The sequence below is a fragment of the Erpetoichthys calabaricus genome, chromosome 3 (assembly GCF_900747795.2).
Source record: "Erpetoichthys calabaricus chromosome 3, fErpCal1.3, whole genome shotgun sequence".
Classification (NCBI taxonomy): Eukaryota; Metazoa; Chordata; class Cladistia; order Polypteriformes; family Polypteridae; genus Erpetoichthys; species Erpetoichthys calabaricus.
Genome location: NC_041396.2, coordinates 273,606,358 through 273,623,441, shown reverse-complemented (window position 1 = coordinate 273,623,441; position 17,084 = coordinate 273,606,358).

Here is a 17,084-nt window from a genome sequence, read left to right as displayed (position 1 = left end):
CTCTGGAACCAATCTCCTTGAGAGGGGCTGGACTCTGTACCACTCTGGAGTTGCCCCCGGTGAGAGGCGCCGAGCGGGTGTGGGTATACTTATTGCCCTCCAAATTGGAGCCTGTACATTGGGGTTTACCCCGGTGGACGAGAGGGTAGCCTCCCTTCGCCTTCGGGTGGGGGGACGGGTCCTAACTGTTGTTTGTGCGTATGCACCGAACATCAGTTCGGAGTACCCACCCTTTTTGGAGTCCCTGGAGGGGGTGCTAGAGGGCATACCTTCTGGGGACTCCCTCGTTCTGCTGGGAGACTTCAATGCTCACGTGGGCAATGACAGTGAGACCTGGAAGGGCGTGATTGGGAGGAATGGCCCCCCCGATCTGAACCCGAGCGGTGTTTTGTTATTGGACTTCTGTGCTCATCACGGATTGTCCATAACGAACACCATGATCAAGCATAGGGGTGTTCATATGTGCACTTGGCACCAGGACACCCTAGGCCTCAGTTCGATGATCGACTTTGTGGTCGTGTCGTCGGACTTGCGGCCACATGTCTTGGACACTCGGGTGAAGAGAGGGGCGGAGCTGTCAACTAATCACCACCTGGTGGTGAGTTGGCTTCGATGGTGGGGGAGGATGCCGGTCAGGTGTGGTAGGCCCAAACGTGTTGTGAGGGTCTGCTGGGAACGTCTGGCAGAGCCCCCTGTCAGAAGTAGCTTCAACTCCCACCTCCGGCAGAACTTCGACCACATCCCGAGGGAGGTGGGGGACATTGAGTCCGAATGGGCCATGTTCCGTGCCTCTATTGTTGAGGCAACTGACCAGAGCTGTGGCCGTAAGGTGGTCGGTGCCTGTCATGGCGGCAATCCCCGAACCCGTTGGTGGACACCGGCGGTGAAGGATGCCGTCAAGCTGAAGAAGGAGTCCTACCGGTCCCTTTTGTCCTGTGGGACCCTGGAGGCAGCTGATAGGTACCGGCAGGCCACGCGGAATGCGGCTTTGGTGGTTGCTGAGGCAAAAACTCGGGCGTGGGAGGAGTTTGGGGAGGCCATGGAGAACGACTCTCGGACGGCTTCGAGGAGATTCTGGTCCACCATCCGGCGTCTCAGGAAGGGGAAGCAGTGCAGTGTCAACACTGTATATGGTGGGGATGGTGCGCTGCTGACCTCGACTCGGGACGTTGTGGGTCGGTGGGGGGAGTACTTCGAAGACCTACTCAATCCCATTAACATGCCTTCCAATGAGGAAGCAGAGCCTGGGGACTCAGAGGTGGGCTCCCCCATCTCTGGGACTGAGGTCACCGAGGTGGTCAAAAAACTCCTTGGTTGCAGGGCCCAGGGGGTGGATGAGTTACGCCCGGAGTTCCTCAAGGCTCTGGATGTTGTAGGACTGTCTTGGTTGACACGCCTCTGCAACATTGCATGGACATCAGGGACAGTGCCTCTGGATTGGCAGACCAGGGTGGTGGTCCCCCTCTTTAAGAAGGGGATCGGAGGGTGTGTTCCAACTACAGAGGGATCACACTCCTCAGCCTCCCTGGAAAAGTCTATTCAGGGGTCCTGGAGAGGAGGGTCCGTCGGATAGTCGAGCCTCGGATTCAGGAGGAACAGTGTGGTTTTCATCCTGGTCGTGGAACAGTGGACCAGCTCTATACCCTTAGCATGGTCCTGGAGGGTGCATGGGAGTTTGCCCAACCAGTCTACATGTGTTTTGTGGACTTGGAAAAGGCATTCGACCGTGTCTCTCGGGGAATCCTGTAGGGGGTACTCCGGGAGTATGGGGTACCGGACCCCCTGATAAGGGCTGTTCGGTCCCTGTACGATCGGTGCCAGAGCCTGGTCCGCATTGCCGGCAGTAAGTCGAACCCGTTTCCAGTGAGAGTTGGACTCCGCCAGGGCTGCCCTTTGTCACCGATTCTGTTCATAAGTTTAATGGACAGAATTTCTAGGCGCAGCCAGGGCATTGAGGGGGTCCGGTTTGGTGGGCTCAGGATTGGGTCACTGCTTTTTGCAGATGATGTTGTCCTGTTTGCTTCATCAGGCCGTGATCTTCAGCTCTCTCTGGATCGGTTCGCAGCCGAGTGTGAAGCGGCTGGGATGAGAATCAGCACCTCCAAATCCGAGACCATGGTCCTCAGCCGGAAAAGGGTGGAGTGCCCTCTCAGGGTTGGTAGCGAGATCCTGCCCCAAGTGGAGGAGTTCAGGTATCTCGGGGTCTTGTTCACGAGTGAGGGAAGAATGGAGCGTGAGATCGACAGGCGGATCGGTGCGGCATCTGCAGTAATGCGGGCGTTGCATCGGTCTGTCGTGGTGAAAAAGGAGCTGAGCCGCAAGGCGAAGCTCTCAATTTACCAGTCGATCTATGTTCCTACCCTCATCTATGGTCATGAGCTATGGGTAGTGACCGAAAGAACGAGATCGCGAATACAAGCGGCTGAAATGGGGTTCCTCCGCAGGGTGTCTGGGCTCTCCCTTAAAGATAGGGTGAGAAGCTCAGTCATCCGGGAGGGGCTCAGAGTTGAGCCGCTGCTCCTCCGCATCGAGAGGAGTCAGATGAGGTGGCTCGGGCATCTGATCAGGATGCCTCCTGGACGCCTCCCTGGTGAGGTGTTCCGGGCACGTCTAACCGGGAGGAGGCCCCGGGGAAGACCCAGGACACGTTGGAGGGACTATGTCTCTCGACTGGCCTGGGAACGCCTTGGGATTCTCCCGGAAGAGCTAGAAGAAGTGACCGGGGAGAGGGAAGTCTGGGCATCTCTGCTCAAGTTGCTGCCCCCGCGACCCGACCTCGGATAAGTGGGAGACAATGGATGGATGGATGGATGGATAATTCTATGGCTATCTGTTACATGGCAGCACTACAGTATATAACTGAGACTTAGCAGCGAATCTCACCAGCAAGCTGGCTACGTCTATAGCGGCTGTATACTGACATATGGCTTCTCTTGTATGTCGTGTTTTGACAGACTCAATGCGATATGACTTAACTTGTATCTTGGGTTCAAAGTGTTAACAGAAGCCTGGAGCAGCCCTTCTGCACCAAGAGGTAATTTAGTGCCAGACCATAGTAAAGGAAGACCATAATGGAGTGGGATGTGGGAGATGCAGTGAGTTCAGCCTTATTAAAGGTACACAAGGAGACACCTTCATAAAAGTAGTATGTTTGCATCCATGTACTAAATGCTGACCAATCAGCAACTCAGCAACGATAGACAAAAAAAGGGCCACATCACGCAAAACCCCAAAGTCTGTCTTTTATCCTATGGAGTACAGTACATTAGCACTCCCCATCCCCCTTCCCTTCTTTATCTATAACCTCAGGCAATTAGATTAGTGAAACAACAGACAGGAGAAGGAGCTGCACATTTAATTATGTATTATAGATACAGTAATATGCCCAAGTTATAAGGCAATTAAAATGGGTGTGATTAACAATCAATTACATCCTAAGTAGCAGTGCATTTTGCATTCATAGGCAACTCTCTGCTTATCTTCTGTCTAGCTTGGTCCTTGCTGCTATATGACCTTTGAATGGAGAATTGAAACAGGCCACATGTCTGCCACAGTATGGCTGAAGAGATAGAGTTGTCTTCATCATTAAGAAATGGCAAGAGATAGAGGTGGTCTTCTCTCCATGGCAAGATGGCAAGAAAATGAGAGAAAGGTGGAGTGACTAACTAGTAGCATTCCTAACACAAATGATGGACCAATGGGTGTTGGCAACTCCCTTGGGCCCTTTGGTGTTGTGGCACAGAATGGCTAATTGTAAACAGCGACACTTCAGTCCTTCACACCTTAATACCAGCTAGGTAGCTTATGACCTTCCTGCAACAGACGGCTTACAGACTCCTGTCATGCCAAATCGGTTCGATGCATGGCACCAACCCCCCAGCCATCAATTACATTCCCTATAGCTCTGAGGGAAGAAAATTAAAATGGCTAATTTTAAGAAATTTGTTGCTTTTAATTATTGTAAAGAGGAGGCAAGACAAAGTTAAAGAGTTTGGGAGTATCACCCTAGGTGAACCCCATAAATTATTGGATAGCACACAAAAAAATGCGTAGATGTCTTTTCAAACACTAGTTCAAGTTAGAACTAAACTAGAATGGTGGTCATTTTGATTATATACAGTAGGTTTTGGACAGAAAGGGGAGAGTCCAGGAAGGCAGACAATAGAAGTGACATCATCATTGTAGTTAGGCTTCTGTTCTGCAGTGGGAGGAAGAGGGAAGACATTAAACCAATTAAACCACAGCGCCATTCCCTGGTTCCGGGGGTTATTACCATCACTTGAGCCGCTAAGCTGCCCTCCTTGCACACATGAGTGACACTGTCTAATACAAGCTTAAGCCTACTCTTAAAAGACATAATAAATACAATTATAACAATGGTAGATATCACAAATACACAACAGCAAAAGAACATTAGAACAAGTGCACTCTGAAATCCTTAAATCAGTTAATATCTTCTTTGTATATTTTAAGTTCTGTACATTTTTAATTTGAATTAAAGATGTCAAAAGCAGTATAAAGATGTTCACAACACAATGCGAAATGTTATAAGAGAGAAAAGTATCTGGACAAAGAAAAACAAAACACATTCCATTCTTTTCCTTCCATGTATGCCAGTGAAACTCTGCAGAGTGAAAACAAACAACACCTCACCTCCATCCTGGGTGATGAGAGGACCTCAGAGCCTTGAGTATAATTTCTTTATACTTTTAGTTCCACTCAATCATTTATTTGTCTCTTTTACTCACCCTATATTGTTTGTAGTGATAGCCAAGAAATATTTTTAATCTCATGTTTTCATGGAGAGTAGTGATCACAAAATTTCTGCTACAACAGGCTTCAATGAGGCCCCATTTGAACAGCACCAAACAATTTTAAAACGGACAAAACTAAAGCCCCAATTACTCATGTCGTGTCATGAGTGGAACTGGCAATATTTTGAATCAAATACAGTGTTGCCATTTGAAAAATGTGAAATTCACTAAAATGTACATTTCTGGGGGGAGAAAAGCGAAGAATATTGCTATCTAAGGGTTATTCTATGGCCAAAATTGTTGTCTCCTTTCTTGTCTGCCCCAATCTCCTGCATATCCTTCCATCTGGCTCACATGCTCTCATCTGCCTCATGCACTGCCTGCAGATTCACACTGCCTTGCACTGCTCATATGGTGTCAGGGGTAACAGCATCTGCATTTCTCTTCACAAATTCCCTAAGATGTTCCAAAAAAAAGATTCTATTGAAAACTCACCGGCAGGCACATATCCAGACGAATGGATTTCAGCAGTGAAGTGCTTGCAGGTTGTGCCATTGTGCCATGCTTTGCACTTGAAAAGAAAGTCTGCTGGTGAGGTGAAAATATGTGCTAATGGCTTTAATTTTGATTGGCTTGAAATTTGTTTCACTTTTTTTTTTTGCTGCAAATTAAATTTTTGTATAAATCATTTTGCCAATCACTTTTCAGGTTGAATAATCAGTCTAGTAATATACTAGCTATGTCAGAAACATTTTTTTTCACATGTTTGATAAAACATTGATAAGTATTGTACACAACAATAAAGTGCACTCAAACAAGGTTGAGTTGTTAAGTCATCCCTGATGGAGGATCGCAGGAATCGTGGGGTAGAGGGGTCCTTTCATCGGATTGGCTGGCCCAGCGCTGTTTCAGCTGTGGAATGGCCAAATGGGGGAGGCAGCTTGATGGCTGAGGTCTCCAGGACTCTAACCAAATCTAAATCATATTATGTGATATCATCTACTGTTAAATTCTGCTCCGTATTTGTAAAATTTTTATTTTTATACTGTATTGAGGATTTGATCTGTTCTATGTATTGTATTTTATTGTATTGACCCCCTTCTTTTTGACACCCACTGCACGTCCAACCTACCTGGAAAGGGGTCTCTTTTTGAACTGCCTTTCCCAAGGTTTTTTCCATTTTTTTCCCTACAAGGGTTTTATTTGGGAGTTTTTCCTTGTCTTCTTAGAGAGTCATGGCTGGGGGGCTGTTAAAGCCCATTGCAGCACTTCTTGTTTGATTTTGGGCTATACAAAAATAAATTGTATTGTATTGTATAAGTCCCTTATCTAGCCAGTCTTCTCCCACACTTTACTCTCCAACATCTGGACTCTTCTAACACCTATGCTCAGGTCCTACTTCATAGATGTTGATTTATCCTTTAATACAATTAACCTTGTAGACCTGTTTTGGAAACTCCAAGACATCTTTATGAACCTGTCTTTCCTTGATGTCCTAAGCAACAGGACACAAAATCATGAACGTGAGTAATATAGGGTCATATATCCCCACCCTCAGCACAGCAATGTCTCCAGGCTGTGTTCTCTCTCTGGCTTGAATTTGTATGCATTTTACAGCAGTTAGACCATTCCCCAGCTTCAGGGCTGTGTAACTAAGAGCCCAACCTCACACTGTTATCTTATTAATTCTTGGAATCAAAAGCAGGCCAACATCTTGAGATCCCAATGTGCACTCTGGTTTGTAAGTAACGATAAGCTCAAATAAGTAAGCAGGGCCTTGGCCATTTAAGACTTTATATGTTAAAAAAGGAGGATTTTGAAATCAGCCTTAAACTTAACTGGGAGCCAGTGCAAAGACTTGAGGACTGGAGTTATGTGTTTGTATTTTCTGTTTTGTAATAATTCTTGCAGCAGCATTTTGAATTAACTGAAAACTAAATAAAGAATTACTTGAACAACCAATGAATAACACATTGCATTAATCAATCCTACTAGAAATAAATACATGAATTAAATTCTCAGCACCTTGTATATTTAGAAAACACCTTAATCTTTCAATATTTTTAAGCATGAAAATAACAGGTATTGGATAGTTTTAAAATGTGTGTTTTAAATGATGTGCTGCTGTTAAAAATAACACCTAAACTGTGTGCTGATTCCGTAAAACTAATGGTAATTCCGAGTGACTTAAACAGTGACAGAGTGTTGTTGTAGTCAGCATTATTTCCTCTAATAATTAACATTTCTGTTTGTTCTGTATTCAGAGACAAATCATTTTCAACCATCCACTTCTTTAATTCACTGACACAATTAATTAAGGGCAGCATCAAAGAAACATCATTTGGTCTAAAACAAGGATATAATTGGATGTCATCTGCATATAAGTGAAAATTAAGATTATGTTTTCTAGTGATAGATCTCAGTAGAAGCTTGTAAAGTGAAAACAGTAAAGGTCTTAGTGTTGAATTTACCATTATGCCATTCTGCCCAGGATACTATGGCTTCTCTAGGTATAGGAGATTTCTGTATGAGAGCTGAGTCTCTGGAGAGGTGGATCAGCAGCTACCTTTGCAGGTGGCATATTGGTCTACCTTTAGTCTTAGCAGTATGACACTTTACGGCAACAGTAACATCTTGCAAATCCCTTTCAGTGGCCTGACAGAAGAATTTATGGTGTTGTGGACATGAAAGACACTCCAGTACAGAGACTTGACAGACCTAAAAGTGTCATCTACCGCCATTGAAGGAATTGGAGAGTAGCCAAGACTTTGGATGTGGCAGAGCCCCATCTGAGGCAGAAGGAGTTAATGGGAAATGTGGCTACTCGCCGAGGCGGTCTGTGCTACTTCCCCAGGAGGCAGACTGGGAAAGCCCAGGGTAAAGAGAGACATAAAATCACCTGTATCGAGGAAGAGAGAGCTAGCAGGATGGTGAGACTGAGATAACAGGATGTCTGGACAAGATCGGAATCTGTAGTACAGCACAAGGTTACATTTGAAAGTTACCTGCAAGATGAATACCACCGCGTCCAATTTCTGATCATGGCTACATACAATGCTCCATCAAGTCCAGCAAACCTCTCTGTTTGGGCAAAGAGCGAAACACCATCTTGTGTCCTTTTGCCCTTGCAGAAAGCTCTCAAAGCAGTTGATGATATAGTAGTCCCTGCCATTACCACCACTAGGTACCACCACAAGAAGAAGATCATCTACTGTACTTTATCATGGCTTGTCAAAAGCTCACCTCATTGTCAAGATTAGCAGCAGACATCCTTGCCTCAGCTGCAGACTGGCAGTTGAGTGCAGATTTTGGGCCATCCACTAAGGTTTCTTGAACACATTGCTATAACAACACTTCATCCGGACATGATCATCTTCTCAATCTCCATCAAAAAATAGTTATGCTAGAACTCACCAAACCCGGGGAAGAGCGCATCGATAAGGCAAATGAGAGAAAGCTCACCCACTACCAGGAGCTGGTTGAGCAATGTATCAGATAGGGCTGGAACACTTGCTATGAGCCAGTAGAAGTGGGGTGCTGGGCTTCGGCAGGCCAGTCACTCTGTAAAGTTATAACCCAGTTGGACGTGGTGGGGCTTGCAAAGAAGGAAATTTGGATAATCATAATGCCACAGATGGCTCTGGATAAAGATGGAGGCCCCGTGATTGACTGATCCTGGGACACAAGCAGGGGATTGACACCACCGGCTGGGTCACCTGGATGAGTATTTCTGATGTTGAAGGACCTGAAACATCAGAGAACTCCAGATTACATAACTGTGGATGCTTACCAGTGCATCTGCAAGATGTATGGAGTAAACCAAAACCATCTCCTGATTTGACTTCTCTCTCCATAGTGCAGCTGCCTAGTGCAGCTACTACGTTACAAGTTGCAATGGCAATCATGGCAATTGCAATCATAACAATCAGCAGGAAGCAAGAAAGAGTGTTTGTTAGGGCACGTCAAGGGGTAGACTTTCTGTGACGTATTTTTTCCAGGGAAAAAAAAATGCACTAATATCCACAATTTAAACCTTTCTCGCATCTAATTGTTGAAAATAAGCAATATATAACTATTTTTAAAAATTCTATGTTTTCCTTTAAAGAACCAATGAATACAACTCATTTCACTGGTGTGCTGTTTATTACCTGTGATACGCGGCTATGGAAATAACTCAGGGAACTGCACTGTGAACATGCCCTAAAACCACTCACTTCAAGAACAGTTTTTTTCCTTTGGCTGCCAGAGTTGTCAACTCAGAGAATTAATCACATGTCTCACTCTTATGTACTTGCTCTTTGGCACTGTATTGCATTTATTGTTTGGATTCTATATGCATAGATCTGTACTGAATATGTAAACCACCACCTTTATATTGCGGTAATAAAAGTGTTTTGTCTTGTCTAGTCTTCATCAAAGCAAGCCAAGTGCCAGAAGTTACTCAATACTTGGCTGATAACCAGGTAGGTCTTGTGTCTTCATGATTTATTTATTGTATTTTCATTATTCCTGTTGTGTGTGGCCAGCACTTTCCACTTCCACCAGTCAGTAATACATACAAACTGGCGCATACATTTAGTCCCACATTACCAACTGTTATTTAGAAGAACAATGTGTCCTTCCAACAAGAATGTGAACTTTGAAGGGTTACACCCCACTTCCACTCTCTGGTACGTTTACTATACATCAGTGTAATTTAGAACCCCCAAGTGGACCCCCTTACATAATAAGATATGAACTGAGCGTATAATTGTGCTTTTTGACCTACAAGGGTAATCCTCTTCCATTTCTCAATGTAAACTGTATATTGATGTATCTTTGAACATCCAAGGAGACCCCACAAAACCCCACATCCTATAAAAACCCTGTTATTCAATGGACCAACAGTTTCTTTTTTCGACTTCAGCCACTGTGTGTACTGATTGTTTTCCATTTTAGGCCTTGGGTATTATCAATCTGTTTCTCACCTGATTAGGTTCTTGAGCTGCTGGTGGGCTAAAATATGGTTACTTCTTCAGCCAAGATGAATCTATAAAATCATTGTACGTAATGTTTATGGCTTTTAGAGTTTGTGTTAAACTTAGTGTTCTCTTTTTTAAAGTGACTTTATACTGTATATACTTTATACGTTTAAGTTCTCCCGCGGATAAGTCGGGGCTTGATTTTACCTTATAATTTCCAAAATTTTATGTCATTCGTATAAGTCAAATGTGAAAACTCACCCTATTGGTCCACGAGATTATGATATGCTAACATCCACCTCAGAGAGTAACCACGGAGCACACTGCCTTTTCTTTCTATGTATTGCACCTACATGACAACACAGTAATACCCGAACTATTCTGAAGCGACATTTGCACTGTTTTGTGTTTTTTGTATCTGACACCTGCATACACCTTTATTGTAAGCGCCTCCCTTATCTATAATGGAGCGTTTAATTAGAAGAAAATATGAAGCTGGTTTTAAAATAAAAGTCGTTGAAGTGGCGAAAGAAATTGGTGACTGCGCTGCTGCAACAAAATTTGAACCTGATGCGAGATTGAAGAAAGCAAGAAGATGAAGTGTCGTATTTTTGAACAAGCTTATAAGTTGGGGTCTGATTTTATGATTGATTTTTCGGGTTTCAAGACCCGACTTATACGCAAGTTTGTACAGTAATTAATTTTTCATCATCCTGATAAACAATATATCTTGGTAGAGAGTCAGGGTTCCATTCATTCTGCGATTTTTTTTTCCAAATGTTCAGTGTCTTCCACTACTTTTTTCTTTTATCAAAAGCTGGCGCAATGGTAGTGCTACTGCTTTGCAGTAAGGAGACTGTGGGAGATTGTGGGTTCGCTTCCTGGTTCCTCCCTGTGTGGATAGCGCTTTGAGTACTGAGAAAAGCGCTATATAAATGTAATGAATTATTATTATTATTATTAAAGCCGGTCCTCAACATATGCAGCATCCCTCCATTCTTCATTATTTCATCTTATCCTTTTTAAAATTTTATTCTACTCAAACCAGTCTCTATGCTGTATGCACGTCTTTGCAGTGTTTCAGTCAAGTGGGATTCAGATCTGGACTCTTTTTCCTCCTTAAGCTGGGATTCAGATTTTAAAGAAATAAAAAATTGCTCCAAATACTCTGTTCACCAATTTATCCATAATTAAATTGTCCATAGGATTTATATAATTTCCTTGAAATTGATTTAGCTCTGTAACTTGTGCTCTCTTAAAGTGCCTGGTTCCTTTTGTGAAGCAGCATGTACTGATTCTGCCATCCTGCTGCATCTTCACTTCTCTTTCAATCGTTTTGGACATTTTTATTCCCTGTTCTCTGTAGCTGTTATTACTTCTGGATTTTCCATTGTACACCTTTTCATCCTTTAGTAAGAAACTGATTTCAGTAAGTACCTTAGATGTCAAAATCATCCTGGCATCACACTGGAGAAGCCAATGGCATTGTTAAATATGTTGCTGGAGGACCTTATTTTATAACTTAACTAGCAAAATACCCGTGCTTTGCAGCGGCAAAGTACTGCTTTAAAATTTAAAATAATAAACTGAGGGAAAATATACCAATAATTATTTGTTAAGGATCTCTTTGTATACCATGTTGTCAGTTCGCCTCTCCGGTTGTAATATGACCAAGTTGTGCACTGAGCTTACTCTTGAGCATGCAACGTATAGTTGGCCATGTGAAAAGCAAATCAAGAACAGCAAGACCACGCCAGCTGCGGAGCTCAGCTCAGAGCGAAATGAAGTGAATAAAATGAGGTGAATGGGAGGGGAGATGATCACGTGACTTCCCCACCCTCCTTAACTCTCCATTCCTCCACAAACACACAAAGACAGTCTCTCGGATCCCAACTCTCCTTTCGCACATAGCGTCTACTAAACACTAAGAAACACTAAGTAGAAACACTAAAGGAAAAAATACTATTCAGTAAGTAGCGCATCTACTAAACAGTAAATCAGTAAAGGAGAAACGACTAAACACTAAGGAAAAAGAATGGCAAGACTGTGTCAGCTGCGGAGCTCAGCTCGGAGCGAAATGAAGTGAATGAAATGAGGTGACTGGTAGGGGAGATGATCACGTGACTCCAATTTCTGCCTTAACTCTCCATCCCTCCACAAACACACAAACACAGTCTCTCGGATCCCAGCTCTCCTTTATATATATAGATTATTTCAGAACTACCAGTTGCTCATGTTAATTTCTTTTTTCCTTCACCTGATTCATTTCTAGAAAAAAGAATTGCATGTATCAAAAATCATTTATTTGGCTCTAATCGGGATTTGCAGTGTGATGTGATGCCGGCCCAGTGCATCCTTTTGCTTCCTCTACTTCTTTTCTTGGCCATCTCCAGATTAGGAATGAGGCACTAGTGGCTGGAGACTTTCATCTCATGTTGATGTTTACATATTTTCTCATTTGTTTGTTCCCACTTTTTTTTTTGTTAAAAAAAAAATTAATTGTAACAAAAAAAAAACAAAACAAAAAACTGTTAGATCACCTTCTATAAGTTTTGCTCATTCATTCTGTGACTTTATAACATCAACTCTTAGATGTACAACTGTCATGCATGCACACTGTAGGGTCATCGTACAGGCTCACCAAAAGTAAGCAATACCACCCTGGGACAAGAGGGGGCACTGTTGCTAATGGTCTGATCTCCTTTTCCTTCAAAGCCTCAAGAAACTGCCCCTTGAGGGCAACAAAGCCAAGGAACCCCCCCCCCCCCCTTCTGGTCTGCCAGGTGTAAAAGGAAGATGCTTCTGTAAGGTGGCGTCCATTTCAGAGCTGACCATGATAATGTGCAGACCAACACTAGAACGTGGTGTTGAGCGACAGCTAAAAGGTATTGTCCCTCAAAGAGTGCACACAAGCAGATCCTTTTTGTTGCTTTTTTTGTCTTTGTTTGGAATTAAAGGGGGTTTTGCCCTGCCCTGTATTTGGCTTTTGCCTTGACTCACCTGCGCCACCACCACCTGATCAAAGCACCATACAGTCTTACATTGATGGATTGGAGGCCAGAGGTCCACATGACCATCATCCTCTAATTCTTCCATGTGAAGCCCGAAAACCATGAGGACTGATTTAGATCATTTGTGTTGGGTAGAATGCCCAGTTGGGGCTGGGTGGTCTCATGGCCTTGGATCCCCTGCAGATTTTTTTTTTTTTCTCAAGCCCTCTGAATTTTTTTTGGCTTGTTTTTTCTGTCCTCCTGGCCATCTGTCCTTACTTTATTCTTTGTTACTTAGTATTGCCTAATCTTATTTTTTAATATTTTTCTTTTTTCTTTTTACATCTTTTAAAGCACTTTGAGCTACATCATTTGTATGAAAACATGCTATATAAATAAATGTTGTTGTTGTTGTTGTCTCATCATTCGCCCCACTACACAACACACAGATTTCTTCCTGAAGTTGAAATCAGAGGTCAATAATTCCAGTAATAGAGTTACGGCAGTTACAGTACAATAATTTCCAGGCACATGAAAACTCTAGCAATTGGAGTTCTTTTCCTGTGAAGTGAAAAGAAAGTAAAGTTCCTGTAAAGTGCTGAGAATACAGAGTTGCTGGCAATGACTTTACCCTCAGGGGAAAACTGCAATAGGTGAACGGACCAAAACAACCTTTTATAGCCTACACCACAAAAATTGCTCACACGTGGAAGCAGCAGATGAATTATATCCAAAGCAAATGAAATGGGCTTGTTTATCATAGTGCTGTAGAGTAGTGACGTGTTTCATGTTGCTCAGACATGCAAGAAAGAATTTCACTGTACTCGGTATACCTGGCAATAACACCATTAATTACAGTACTCTAGTGTTTTTGAAAACATGAAATCCCAGCTACATAATATAATTCAGAAAACCTGATTTAACCCAGTTTGGAGTTATAGTGGGCCTGTCTTGGATAGACTGGATGAAAGACAAGAAACTGCCCTGGATGGGGCACAAGTGCATTAAAGGCCAACTCACACACTGTGGCGGATAGCCGCAATACTTACCCGTCCAGGGCGCCCAAAGTGTGGAAGGACCGGGAGAAAGAGTATTGTCAGGACAGTTTCTTCCCTGGGCCGATAGTGGGCAGCCGCCTTGGTTTCCAGTGGGGCCACGGGTTATGAGCTTGGGGGCTCAACCCTGTTGGAACCCGTGCCCACCACCAGGGGGTGAATGGACCTTTCCAGGGCCTTATTTGGTCACGCTTCCACCACACCCAGAGGTGTGGCTGGAAGACGCCTGTTAGGCACCTGCAGTCCTTCCAAGTGCCCTATAAAAAGGAGCCGCCTCAGTCCATAAGAGAGCCAGAGTCAGGAGGAGAGGAAAAAGCCTGAGGAGGAGTGGAGGGAGAAGAACTGGCGGCAAGAAGAGACTGAAGGGTACTGGTGTGGTGAAAGGTATTTTGGGCACTAAAAAACTATAAATATACAGTGTAGTGTGGCAAAACCTGTCTCCTGCCTGTCTGTATCTGGGTTAGGGTGGTGGTGTGCCCCCTAGTGGCTTACTACACATACACACCCAGACATGAACAATTTACAGTGACCAGATATCCTAACCAGCATGTCATTACGGGTATAAAAAGAAAACTAACTATAAGGCATACCCAGAGAAAAACACAGAAGGAGCAGAACTCCGCCAAAAAGGTATTGGGTTTGATGCCAGGATTGATGCTACCTACTGTACCACTATGCCGCACCATGATAACAACAGTATTATTTCCTAGCAGGTCACTAATAGATAGATAGATAGATAGATAGATAGATAGATAGATAGATAGATAGATAGATAGATAGATAGATAGATAGATAGATAGATAGATAGATAGATAGATTGAGCATGTTTTGCACATGTGCAGCACCTGCTTGCATGATAATAACTACCTTAACAAATTATGATTTTGTTATTTTTATTTTAATCAAATTTTTAAAAAAATATAATTTAAACTTTATGCAGCGTAAATGATTAAAAGATGAGGATGCCAAATTAATTCATCTCACAGCCTGTTGGTAAATGCTTAATAGTGTGAGTCTTGTCCAATTTCCATTACAGTATTTATAGCCAACACCTATTTGGTTTCTTTTAAGACGTTCATGCATTTTAGTAAAATCTGAACTTTGCTTTTCTGTTTTCTTTCACCACTCTGGACTTCTATTGATAATCCTTCTCCACTGTCTTTTTAAAAACATACACACACACATACACACACATACACACACACACACACACACACACACACACACACACACACACGCACACACACGCACACACACACACTCAAACAAACACATACAAGCAGTTCTTTTTGCCCCACATGGATTTTCATGCCAAAAATGCCACCAGATCCTGACTGGGATTAAGCAGCTTTTAAAATGTATGATCTTGAATGGAGCCAAGTGTAGTTCTGCTAACAGAGGATACATGTCATGCTAGATTACACAAGATGTTAGCACCTGGGCAACAGCATTCTGAACTTTTCCATGATATAAGAGGGTATCCTGCATAATAAGACCAATCCATCTCTTTCACTGATGGTATTTTTCACTGTTGTTCTAACTTTCATTGGCTTGGAAAGCAAATTTACCAAAAATTCTTTACTGCATAGTTTAAAAAGGGATACATGGCAAACTCAAGATTATCTGGAATTTCTTGAGGAAGACCCACATGTAAAATGAGAGAATTTGTAAATTTCCCACAGACAGACCCAGAGCTACAGGATGAACAAACTGTCTCTGAAAACTTATCACTTTCTGCTTAAGTGCAATGTTTTCTAATCGGTTCTTATTGAATGCCCATATACTCTATATATACTGTACATTTTGTTTATGTTGCAGCCTTATACTAAAGGCATTTAAATTATTTTCTTCTGTCATCAAGCAACACTCAATACCCCAAAATGATAACACATAAACAGGACTTTTTTGAAAATTTTGTAAGTTTATTAAAAATAAAAAACTGAATTATCACATTTACACAAGTAGTCAGACCCTTCGCTTATGACTCTTGGAATATGGCACAGGTGGCTCCCATTCTAATGATCGTTGTTGAGATGTTTCTACAATTTGTTTGGAGTCTGCCTGTGCTCAGTTCAAATGACTGAACGTGATTAAGAAAGACACGCACCTATCCCATCATGTGTTTAATGAAGCACTTAAATGCTTAAGAATTAAATGTATGATAGAAACAAAACTAAGCTGCAATGATAGGGAAGCTTTGGCCTGTGTTTGTGGTGCAATCAATTCAAAAACAAAATTCAAATATTGAACTACTCACCGTTGGACTTCGTCCATACTATCTACCATGGGAGTTTAATCAATTATTTGTGACAGTCGTTTACATTCCGCCGCATGCTGATGTGGGAGCTGCAGCTGAATCAATTCTTGAAACTGCTCATAAACTAGAAACCAAATCACCAGGTTCTTTCAAACTTGTTTTGGGTGATTTTAATTTATGCAGTCTGGAGTCAGTATTACCAAATTATCATCAATATGTGAATATTAACAATAGTGGGGACAAAACTCTGGGCAAGTGCTATGGAAACATCCCTGGTGCCTACATATGGCATCACAGAGCAGCCCTGGGTGTGTCTGACCACGTCGTTGTTCATCTACTCCCGAAGTACAAACAGAAACTGAAACAAGAAAAAACAGCCATACGAACAACACAAAACTGGTGTAAGGACAGTGTAAAGGAACTGCAGGAATGCTTCTCCAGTACAAATTGGGATGTGCTGACATCCTCACAGTCACTGAATGAGGCCACTTACACTGTCAGCGAATATATTCAATTCTGTGAGTCTATGATCATTAAGGAAAAATCTGTCAATGTGTACCCATACAGTAAGCCATGGATCACAAAAGAGGTGAAAGCATTACCATTGGAAAAGCAACATGCACATCAAGAAAATAAGATAGAAGATAAGCGAATTTTACAGCAAAGGATTAACAGGTTAATTTAAAAAAATAAAAAGATGTATGGGGAAAAAATCAAGAGGTGGTTTAATGATAACAATTCAAAGCAGGTCTGGAAGGGACTAAAAACAATTACAGGACTGGGCTCTAAAAAGAGTGTGAATTTTCCATCTGATAAAGACCACAAGCTTTTAGCAGATGAACTGAATAACTTTTTTGCCAGATTTGAAACAAGTGATTTCAGCACCCAAAACACAGAAATAAAGGAGATGCTTTATAAAAACACCAGAAATTCTGCTGTGATGGGGTTCAGCGTTAACTGAAGTGGAGAACGACTTGCGGCAGGTTAAAACAAACAGTGCAGTGGGACCAGACGGCATATCAGGTCGGCTCTTAAAGTCTTGCTCTAAGCAGCTCTCCCCAGTTTTT